The sequence below is a fragment of the Panthera pardus genome, unplaced genomic scaffold (genome assembly GCF_024362965.1).
Source record: "Panthera pardus isolate Hobbes unplaced genomic scaffold, ASM2436296v1 HiC_scaffold_12, whole genome shotgun sequence".
NCBI classification, from domain to species: domain Eukaryota; kingdom Metazoa; phylum Chordata; class Mammalia; order Carnivora; family Felidae; genus Panthera; species Panthera pardus.
The window spans coordinates 34,645,068-34,656,679 of NW_026526677.1; the positions used below are offsets into that span (position 1 = coordinate 34,645,068).

An 11,612-nucleotide genomic window follows, 5' to 3' on the forward strand; every position below is an offset into this window, starting at 1 on the left:
CTCTCCCTCTCTCTCCTTCTCTTCCTCCCTCCCTCTGCACCCTCTCCTGCTTATGTGCTCTGTCTCTAAAAAAAGAGAATTAAATCATTAAAAAATTTATGTATAACCTGATTACAGTCAAACAACTTCAAATAAACTAAACAGTAAGAAATACTGGCTTTGTAGATGGATCTTGTATATAGTGTGAAAGTAGACCACAAGGATGATTGGGAGGAAGGTGTGTATACATTTGTGTGTCTGTTAGTATGGTGCATGAAGGTCAGTCAATAGTAGAGGATTAATCTACAGATATATAGGATAGAAAAAAGCATCGTTTTGTTTCCTTCCATGAAGAAGACAGGAATCTTTCCCCTTACGAGCTTTCCATTTAGATCCTTGAAGGCTATCATTACTAAGGATATTGGGGATGGATGAAATCTCGTGTTGTTTGAAGGTGTTTCTGAGAAGCATTTGTATGGCTGATTTAAGCATCACATGGATCTTGCAAAATCTTGGGACAGATCTCAGCACTGCACAGATTCTGTGATTTAGAGAAGCTTATTAATAATCCATAATTCACTTTTGTCCCTATAAATTTGTAATTGAATATATTAGTCTAGAAGATTTGTAAAACCATATGGTTTGGAGATATATTAGCTTTAATATAGAGATTGTTTATTCTTAAAGGTTCCCTCTTACTAGGGAATTTCAAATGATATGTGAAACAGATTTTTTTGCATGTACTTTTGCGATATACACTATTAACATAAAACAATCTAATGTTGTTCTTGACACAATAGAATAAGATGGCCACTCTGCTTTTGGCTATTTACATGTCTTTTTCAGTAATCCAGTTAATATATTCCTAATTCATAAGTGTTTCTATTCCAAGTTGAAAAATACTCCTTTCAGTACACAAATAAATGGCAGATTCGTGATTCTTAAAATGACCATTAAAATAAAATTAAATCATTCATTCCAGCATTTATTTTTCTTTCATATATATCCACCTCAAACTTAAGGAAAGTGTACAGTTTTATATTTGCACTTAGGTCTTGTTTAAAGTTACCATTTGAAAAGTATTGACGAGGCAGTACAGTAGAGAGAAAAGAATATAGCAATTAGAGTCAGAACTGTCCTTGGTAACTTTTCTAGATATTAGTGTTCTTGTCTTTAAAATAATACTTCCTACAGCATAGGGTTGTTGTTAGCATTAAGGACAATATTTTTTTTTTTTACTTAAAAAAATTTTTTTAACTTTTATTCATTTTTGAGAGACAGAGGAACAGACTGAGTGGAGGAGGGTCAGAGAGAGAGACACACACAGAATCTGAAGCAGGCTCCAGGCTCAACACAGAGCCTGACGCAGGGCTCCAACTCACGAGCTGTGAGATCATGACCTGAGCCGAAGTTGGATGCTTAAGTGACTGAGCCACTCAGGCACCCCAAGGACAATATTTCTAATGCAGATTTTTTTTTAGATTTTTTAAAATCTTTATTTATTTTTGAGAGAGAGAGAGAGACAGAGCATGAGCAGGGGAAGAACAGAGAGAGAAGGAGACACAATCCAAAGCAGGCACCTGGCTCTGAGCTGTCAGCACAGAGCCCGATGAGGGGCTTGAACCCACGGAACTGTGAGATCATGACCTGAGCTGAAGTCAGACGCTCAACTGACTGAGCCACCCAGGCACCCCACTTATGCAGTTTTAAAAATATAAAATCTTCTAGAATTTTTAAAGAAAATGTGATTACTTTTTTCTAGTATATATTCATTATGAAGTAAAATAGGTACTTGGTATAAATTCCTATGCACAGTGAGAAGGAAAAGGATAACCAAAGGACTATAATCCATTCTCTACTATTCCTGTGGGAAGCCCAGGAGAGAAAAGTAACCTGGTCAGATCCTCTTGTAAATGAGCTAATAGATCTGACAAACACTCATGGTATTTACAACCATGAGAGTCCTTCATTATGGAATTCTTCCAACATGATTAACTTGATCAGTCTAGGATTGCTTATGGGTAGATAAATCTGGGATCTGTAAACTTATGAGCTGTTGCTTACTTTTGTTGAAAATATACATTTATTGAAGACTGCTTATGTTCAATACATGCTTGTACATCCAAATGCAAAAGAAAAGGCTGAATAGCATTAGAAAACCTGACTTCTCCCTGTTTTAATTGTGGCTTTTATCCTTTAATCACAGTAAAACTTGACAATGAATAGGATCTTAGTTTTTTTAATATTATTTCACAATCTATTTTTGTTTATGCGGGTAAAAATTAGCTGTTTTTAGCAGCTGTTTTTAGTTTCTTGAGGCTAAAAAACCTTCAAGTTTCCTTTGATATCTTCTTTCTCATTCCCATATCTAATCAATTATCATATACCATAAATTTTAGTTCTAAATATGTCTTCAATGTGTTTGTTACTCTCCATTCCCACTGCTCTCACCTCAGGCTAAATCTCGATCATCTCTTCTATGTTTCTTGTAATAGCCTCTTACCGTATCTACTAGCCTCATTATTATCCTCCTTCAATCCAATTTCCACACCACAGATTCTTTATTTAGAGGCTCTAAGTAGTTCCCCATGGGTTGTCTTCTAAAGGTCAAAATCTTTAACATTGCTTTATAGGCCCCTTCCTGCCCTGACTTCCCATGCCATGATATAATCACATGATTCTTCCCCCCTGCCCCCCCACCCTTATCAGTTTTATCAAGCTTCTTCCCACCACAGAATCTTAACACATATTGATTTCCTACCTAGATCATTCTTCCCCAGTTAATGTATGTCTCATATATTACTGAAATTTCACTTCTTCCCAGAAGACCCCTTGACCCCAGCTGCTAGAATGGGAATTTATTATATAATCTTTATGCTTCTTCAGTGTCCTCAAATAACTAGTTACTTTTAAACTGCCTAATTTCTAGAGTCATATAGGTGCCATAAGTTCATAAGGGAAGGAACTAGGTCCCTTTTGTTCACTGCAGTATCCTATTGAAAAAACAGTGTCTAGCAAGTAGAAAGTAATCTAAAAAATAACTAATCCTGAGAGTCATTTCCAGGTGATGAAAGCACAATGATTAAGTGCTGTGTGTTAGTAGATGTTTAAGAGAACTAGCTTGGTTCTTTCCTCCCTAATGCCTGCTTGCTGAGTGTTCTATCAGAATAACCAGATAATGCTTTAATCAATGCAGCAACTTTTTTTGAAAGGCTTAGTTTTTAGAGAAAGCATTGGTTAAGAATGAAGTAGGTAAAATATCTTGTCGATAAAGATAATATCAAGTGTTCATAGAGAATAATGGATAAATATCTTCCATAGAGATAAAAAACGAGTTATAAGCTTGAGAGAAAATACAGGATAGACATTGCAGACTTCAGATTTTCATGGGGGCTGGAGTCGTCAGGGAAAATACGTGCATTCAGGAGAATGCTCATGTTATTGTTCAATCTGCCTTCAGCACAGAACTTTTTTCCATCTTGTTTCTCTTCCACGTATGTGTAGAGTTTATGTTTCTCTTTCAGCTATCATTTATCAGCATGTCAAATGGGGAGAAATCTGAACAGACACAACAGTCATTAGGTTTCTTGTAGAGGAGGTGAACATCTGATTGTTCTCATAGATGCTTCTGGCTTTTAACAGGCAATAAAGCAGAGCATAAACAGCTGCGAGCAAGACAGAAAAGATCTCTCATCCGATTCTAGCTTCTGTTACATTGCCAGTAAGGATGGTGGGTTTAAATTTTGATATACCACCTATGTCACCGTAGAAATGGCTCAGTGGGTTGGTAGAGTGTCATTCTAAATACTAAATCTTTTAGGAATCTTTTGGTTCAGTGGTCTGATATAGTCTTATCAATTGCACATGTCACCAAGCACTGGTTCTTTCCTTCAGTAGATTGGTATATTGCCCAATATAGGTGATATATTCCGAGATTTTAAACTCCGTAGGAAACTTACAGTAATAGGATTGCAACTACTTACTTTGTTATAGATTCTCTATGTTGAAAAATGATTTGAGAAGTATATATTTTCACAGAACAAATGAAATGTCATGATTTTATGGCATGGTATGATTTAATGAAATGTCTCTTAATCTGCCAGTTTCACACACTTCAATTGTGTTTAATGTTCCATATGCTATGTATATGTATGTGTGTATACTTCTGGGAGATGGTGACACAGTTTATACTACACTACTGCTTATGAGTTAGTACAACCTGGAAAGAATCAGAGTGGATAAATGTTATAGGAAGAGAAGACTTTGGTGGAGGGGTAGGGACAAAAAGGAGTGAGAAGGACAGAGTTCTATATAGAAGACACCTGGTTTAGGAGTGCTGATGTGAAAAAGAGTATAACCAGCCAGAAGGGCCTGAGTCCTTGATTACAGCTCCCCTTACAGACTGCAGTGCATTGGCTATGCACCAGATCTGGTGTGGGGAGGGGAAGCTATCTCACATGATGCTTTCCAGGTAAAGCATTTGTAATTGCCTATACTCAAGCTTGAAAAGTGATACATAGGCTTTGGGCAAGGAGCTATACTTTTCATTTCCTGTCTTTGAAAATAAGAATATCAAATACCTGAAATACAATGGTGTCCTTACTCCGAGAACAGTTCTACATAAGGAAGTGGAGAAAGAGAAAATAGAAGTAAAAGAGTCCATGCATTTAGCTGTGTGGGTAGTGTCAGAGGTCTGTAAGCCCCTTTTGAGTGTTTCTCAGTAGAAGTTCAGAGAGCAAAAAAAAAAAAAAAAAGGAAAAAGTAGTGTGAAAATGAATAAAGGAAACCTAATTCTAAATGGAGTTGGGAAACAATGAAAGGAGGGTTCTCACTTGGGATCCACTTGTTGCAGCTTACTTTACATACCCCTTTACATAACCCAACAGGGAGGAAGGTTTTCCCCTTGCTCAGCAACAACCCAACCAATGAAAGACTGCCACAACTCAGCCAATGAAAAGCCACCCCAACCCGAACTCTCATTCTTCTCCAATGAAACTTTGGGCCAAACAGCCCCTCCCAGTGCCCTCCTTTCCTCTATAAAAGCAAGCCCTCTTCTTCATTCTTTGGACTTGGCTATGGTTCTCCCTGGTTTGCATACCCCAAGTTGCAATTCCTCTCTTATTTCTGAATAAACTCATTTTTGTTGGTTAAATAACTGGTTATTTTGTTTTTAAGGTTGACAGTAGATAATCAAAACTTTGGGTAGTTTGGTATGTGGAGGAAAGATTATAGAACATTTTAGAAGTTTTTAACGTCACAGTATGGAAGTTTTTTTTACAGGGATGTTAGTTAAAAATTCCATGTCTTGATTAAGAACTGTTTGAGGCTCTTCAATTCTAACATTCACCCTTGACACTGACAATTGAAAAGGCAACAAATAGATAGACATTTTCTGAAAAGGAAACTGGCATCATTAGAGCTGTGGTTTAGGAACTGGCCATTTTCAGAATAGTTTGAAGGGAAAGAAACAGGAAACAGGGAAACCATTTAGAATGCTACATAGATAGTTCAGGTAAAGATGAGGTTGACCTGAAGCAGAGTGATTGAAATGGAAATGCAGGGCAGTGTACACACAGGTACAAGTTATATTTCATAATTTGATGTATATGTTTTGATAATTTAATCGGTCCAACAATGAAAGATAACACAATAAGAGATCTGGTTTTAGATACTTCAGTTGGTTTCCTGATTCTAACATTTACTAGGTATGTAACCATGAATAAGTCTCCTGCTTTTTTTTTCTTTAGTCTTAGTTTCCTTATCAATAAAAGGGATGATTATAAATAACAACTGCTAGATTTATTGTGAAGTTTAAATGCGTCATAAGAAGGGTGCCTAGGTGGCTCAGTCGGTTGAGAGTCTGACTCTTGATTTTGGCTCAGGTCATGATCTCACGGTTCATGAGATTGTGTCCCATGTTGGGCTCTGTACTGACAGCCCAGAGCCTGCTTGGGATTTCTCTCCCTCTCTGCCCCTCCCGTGCAAGCCTGCCTTTTCTCTCTCCTCTGTCTCTCTCTCAAAATAAATAAATGAACCTTTGAAAGAAAAAAGATAAATGCATCATAAAAAAGGCTTAGAAATGGTAGTGTGTGTGTGATGTGCTATATAGGTATGGATATTTCAATGAGATTATTGATCATATTTTTAAGGAAATGTTATTCTTTTTAGAATTTTGAGTTTTGCACAATATCAAAACAATCATAGGATGATGGATCATGAAATTTTATGCATTGTACATCTTGCAGCCAAATCACAAATGATGGGACTCAGATCTTCAAGTTCAGATTATACTTATTAGGCATACTTCTTAGTATTTAAATATATGCTTTGTGCTTACAAAACATTCTGACAAATCACATCCTAAATTGTGCAATACTAAGCTGATTTAATATGAAAATAGCCAATTACAGATGAAGATATAAAAATGCAAATGCATTCGAAATAAGTATTGAGCATTGAATGCTACTAAAAAGTTATTTTGCCCAGCAGCACGTCCTTGTATTAAGAAAATTGGACTTTAAAACTGTTGCACAGGGGCGCCTGGGTGGCTCAGTCGGTTAAGCATCCGACTTCGGCTCAGGTCACGATCTCGCGGTCCGTGAGTTCGAGCCCCGCGTCGGGCTCTGGGCTGATGGCTCAGAGCCTGGAGCCTGCTTCCGATTCTGTGTCTCCCTCTCTCTCTGCTCCTCCCCCGTTCGTGCTCTGTCTCTCTCTGTCTCAAAAATAATAAAATAAACATTAAAAAAAATTAAAAAAAAAAAAACTGTTGCACAAATTGCATTGATCTGCTGACCTATGGGAATAATCCTGCTATGTAAATTGGGAACACGTAACCATGTTGTATAAGTAAATGCAACATGCTATTGAAACGGGGAATGGGTGAGGCTTCACATTTCCTGGACTTGCTGAGTGGAGCACTTCATGAATTGTAGAACTGTGTTGAGAAAAGGCATGCTAATGAGTTATGAAGATGCAACAAGCTTGATATCATGTTACTTCTATCCTTAAAATTCCAGGACAGCAGAGGTGTTCTCTACTAAATGTTATTAATGAAAGACATTCTCCTTTGTATTATTATATATGTGCTTTGCAACTGCACCAGCTAAAGGAATAATTTGAACAACACACTACAGAGCCAGGAACATAAGTTGTTTTCTTAATTTTTTACTTTTTATTTATTTTTAGGCACAGTTCGGAATTACTTGTGGCAAGAAGTTTACACGCATTTTTCTCATTTAATCCTAACAACATCTCCATCAGGTAGAGATCATTACTATCCTCCATTTACAAATGAAATTAAAAAGGTAAAAAGAAAAAAAGAAAAGAAAGAAAGAACAAGTAGCTTCTACAAGCTAGTGTAGCAGAGCCAGGATTCCAAACCCAGCCTTTAGCATGAAATCCTCTGCTCGTGACACCACACCATTACCAGTAGGCAACGTGCCATTAACATAGAGAGGGAAACCATCCATAAGCTTTATAATATGGTGCAAGAATCTTTGGGACATCACAGCTTTTCTATGAAATAGAATAGCATAGGGCAATATAACATTAACAGCATTATTATATATTTATTTATGTCATTATTTATGTCATTATTATTATGTCACAAATGAGAAAAAAAAAGGTTTTACGGGAAAAATAACCCAAATACTTTCACCAAATCTCTTATTTTTATTTATTTATTTATTTATTTATTTTTTTTTTTGGTCTCACGCATCATTTAATCTGAATATTATAGGCTGTTCGTCTTCAAATATAAGTGATAATGTTACAGAACAAGCAGCGAACTCAACAATTTAAAAACAAAGTTTATACGGTGTTAATTGCTGGCAGTGGTCCTTCCAATCTGTTTTTTTTTTTAAAGGTCATCCCCTGCCCCCATTCAGTAGACGTGCGCCATGCCAGAGAGGAATGTCCAAAACAGGACATAGGTGAAAAGGCTTCCAGTGAGACCTCAAGACAGGTTTCCGTGATTTAAAATATTTGTTCTACCTTCTTCCCACTTTGAGAATTAAGAGCAGGGAGGACAGGATGGAGGCAAGCAAGTAGAAGATGAAGCCATGGAGGCTGGTGAGGCCAAGGCTATGGGCTGTGGTCTCCTGACAGCTGAGGTCCAGTGGTAATCCAGTACGGCCACATTGCCTCACACAGCTGTGTGAGGGAAGGGACAGAACTTAGAGGTGAATGAATCTGCAATATTGCACATAGATAACTCAGGATTTTATAATACCTCATTTATACTTCTACCCAGTGGGAATGAGGTGAGGAGTCTAAAACTCTAGAAGGGGGAGTGGAGAAGAGAGGACATGAGTAGAACGAGCCAAAGTGGAAAAAGTTTGATAAAACAACACTGTACAAGGAGTACACTGATTGTTCTGTCTCTCTGGAGACCCTAGAGTGCTGATACCTTTAACGAACAGCAATTTTTTTCTTTCAAATTTTTATTTAAATTCTAGTTAGTAAACATACAGTGCAATGTTGGTTTCAGGAGTAGAATTGAGTGATTCACCACTGATACAACATCCAGTGCTCATCATAACAAGTGCCCTGCTTAATACCCATCACCCATCTAGCCCATAATGAGTAGCAATCTCAGTATATATCTTTCAAATACAGAAGAGATTGTTTGACATAACACTATTTAAAATCACTGTAAAGGACTGTGAGAATAACTGATCCACATTTTACAACTACAGTCAATGCAAACATGTATTTTATGTATGTTCCTCATGAGAGAGTTAGTATAAGATGCTTTCTCATGAGGAAATTGGTGAAACCCTATGTAGTATAGCAAAGGCAAATGGATGGGAGGTGATAACATCCAGAATCTTCCCTCTAAAATTTGTCCTAATTCTAAGTTATCCATTATTTGCCTGGCTTTTACATTACTTTACTAGGAAGTGGCTATTTTTTGTAATGTAACCTCAACTCTTATCAAGACACCCCAATTTCTTTGTAACAGCTCATCAGGTATATGTATTGTTCTACTTATTCTGGCCTGTATGAGATGCTGTACAGTTTTGTGTAAGGCTGAAACTTAGGAAGGTTTTCCCTAAAAATACCTGTAGTTGCCGCCTGGAGTGTCTCATCCATAGTCCCCCAGAGTTAGAGTTGTAATAAAAGACTTTTAGCAGGGATTTAGAAGTACCATAAACTGTGCAAAAACGATTTATTCTATTAACTTTATGTGTTATCAGTATACTGTCTCTTCCCTGCTACAACAACCTAGGATTTGGTTTATAATTATGTTTTGTACATTCATTTGCACAGTAATAATTGTAAATCAAAATAATTAGTAAGTCAGATTTCAATGTGTTGCTTTAAAAACACTTTAGTATAAGTTGTGTAATATATATGTATGTGTTAGCTCCAATCTGTTCTTCGGGGCAATTACTTAATATTTGAAGCTCTTTAATCAGTTATGCATCTTCAGGGCAGCATACTAAAACTCTTCAATTTGGACTAAATGGTCTTAAGTTGACTTTTCCTTAATTACTAAATGACATTAGAAATTCTATAACTTTCTGTGTAGAAATTTCTGGTAGACAAGGTATGTGGATTGTTTATAAAGATTCTGTAGACACCTTTGCCAAAAAAAAAAATCCAAATAACTCCCCGTGTACTAGAGTGGAGCTCTTAGGTTTGAGCTCAAAGTTGATTCTGTGTATCCATACCTTAGAGATAATTCCTCCCTGATGAGACCAGTAAATTTGCTAAACTTGCCATTACAGTGTGTTGCATCTGCCTAAAAGGACTATTCAAAGGACTTTTCAATGTTCTGTAAGAAAGAACACTGAGATTTAACCTGCTTTACCAAAAGAGGATGTGTAACTTCTGTGCATATACATTTGAATACGTGTGTATACCTTCTCACCAATAAATGTCTCCATGTGCAACAAAATTCAGGCTGAAATATAAATCTTGTTAAAATGTACCATATGGTAGTGAGTCTGTGTTGACAAAGAAATATAATCATAAGAAGTCATCAATGTCCACAAAAAAGTACCCAACAGTTTGAAAATGAAATTGGCTTAGTTCGGATCATGACAGTAACAGCTATGATAGCTAGCAAGTGATAAACAGGGACAAAATATTATTGACATCCACGAAGTGTTGTAAGCATTTATTGTGATAATCTATGTAGAGGGCTCAGAACAGTGTCTGCTTCATGGTAAGCCTCTATAGATGTAATCATTGTATAATTACATCCTTTTATGTATCTATGCTATACTATTTTATGTATATATGTATATATTTTACTATTTTGTAACATTATATTTTTTTCCACTTTCCTGAACTTTATTAAAGAAAAGGTGATGGTAGTAAATGTCCAGAACATAGTCAATTTTCTAGGATTCTTCCTTTGAAAATGTGACATTTGATTTCCAAACACAAGCCAGAGCGTACATGCTTCCCAATTATGCTAAGTAGGTGAGAAGCTGAAATCCTAAAATGTTCATCTTCCAACTTTTCCCAGTCTGTGTTCTGTCTTTGGATCAGCAATAATTGCCTGAACAGCTACGATGGCTTCATTAATTTTTGTCTGTAGCTCCCTGATCTCTTCCATATGGAACAATCCAAGATTTTTGAGCAGCTTCATTAAGAACTGCATTTCCTCTGTCAAACCCAAGAATATGTTTGTCTAAAGCAACAGGCAAATCCTCTTTTGTTTCATTTGTTTTTGCAGCTGCATCCTGCCTCAGGTACTCCTGGACCACAATGTGAATTGCCTTAAGCATTACCAGGTAATCATCATGACAGTGAATCTGACGGTTAGCCAAAGCCATTACACCAGCCTTAAAATTGGGAGTATTTACATCCAAACCGATCAATGGCTCTGCATTTTTTGCTGCATTGTCAGCATGTTTTGTATTATCAGGTAGTAAGTCCTTGTATTTTCAGCATTGTCTCAATGTTCAAGTCTAACAGCTAAACCAAGAAACCAGTCAGTGGCTTCCTGTTGATCTTGAATCTTGAAAAGACAGTTAACATCTCTGTAGTACTTTTTAAAGAACTTGGGCTGGGGGTTCCTGGGTGGCTCAGTGGTTAAGGATTGGACTTTTGGTTTCGCCTCAGGTCATGATCTCAGGGTTTGTGAGTTCCAGACCCACATTGGGCTCTGTACTGACCACATGGAGCCTGCTTGGGATTCTCCCTCCCTCTCTCTGTGTCCCTCCCTTGTTCGTGTGCATGTGCGCTCCCTCTCTCACACTCTCTCCCTCTCTCAAAATACATGAATAAACATCAAAAAAAAAAAAAAAAGCCAGTCACTGCTGTGGATGTTTCTTTAATTACCTGTCTTCAATCTGGTAGTGTCTGATATTCTGGTCTTCAAGTCAGACAGTAAATTTTCTAAATTTTATTTCATTGCTACAGTTGAAGCCATCAGGGTTGCAGTAGTTGAGGGCCATCAGCTTGCATCAGAACATAGTCCCCACTCTGGTCTCCCAGGCTGTGGCTGGGAGAAGAGAGGCCAGGAGAAGCGGGTGGCACAGGCACCGGCGATGCAGCAAGAACTATTTTGTAACATTAAAAAAAAAAATTTAGTGTTTATTTATGAGAGACAGAGACAGAGCATGAGCAGGAGAGGGGCAGAGAGAGAGGGAGACACAGAATCCGAAGCAGGCTCCAGC

The 11,612-nt window shown here is 37.2% G+C and overlaps 1 pseudogene; it reads right to left on the minus strand.

The window, feature by feature from the left end:
* Positions 1-10,256: 10,256 nt before the first annotated feature.
* LOC109271363 (RNA transcription, translation and transport factor protein-like) lies at positions 10,257-11,408 on the minus strand (annotated as a pseudogene).
* Positions 11,409-11,612: the final 204 nt, after the last annotated feature.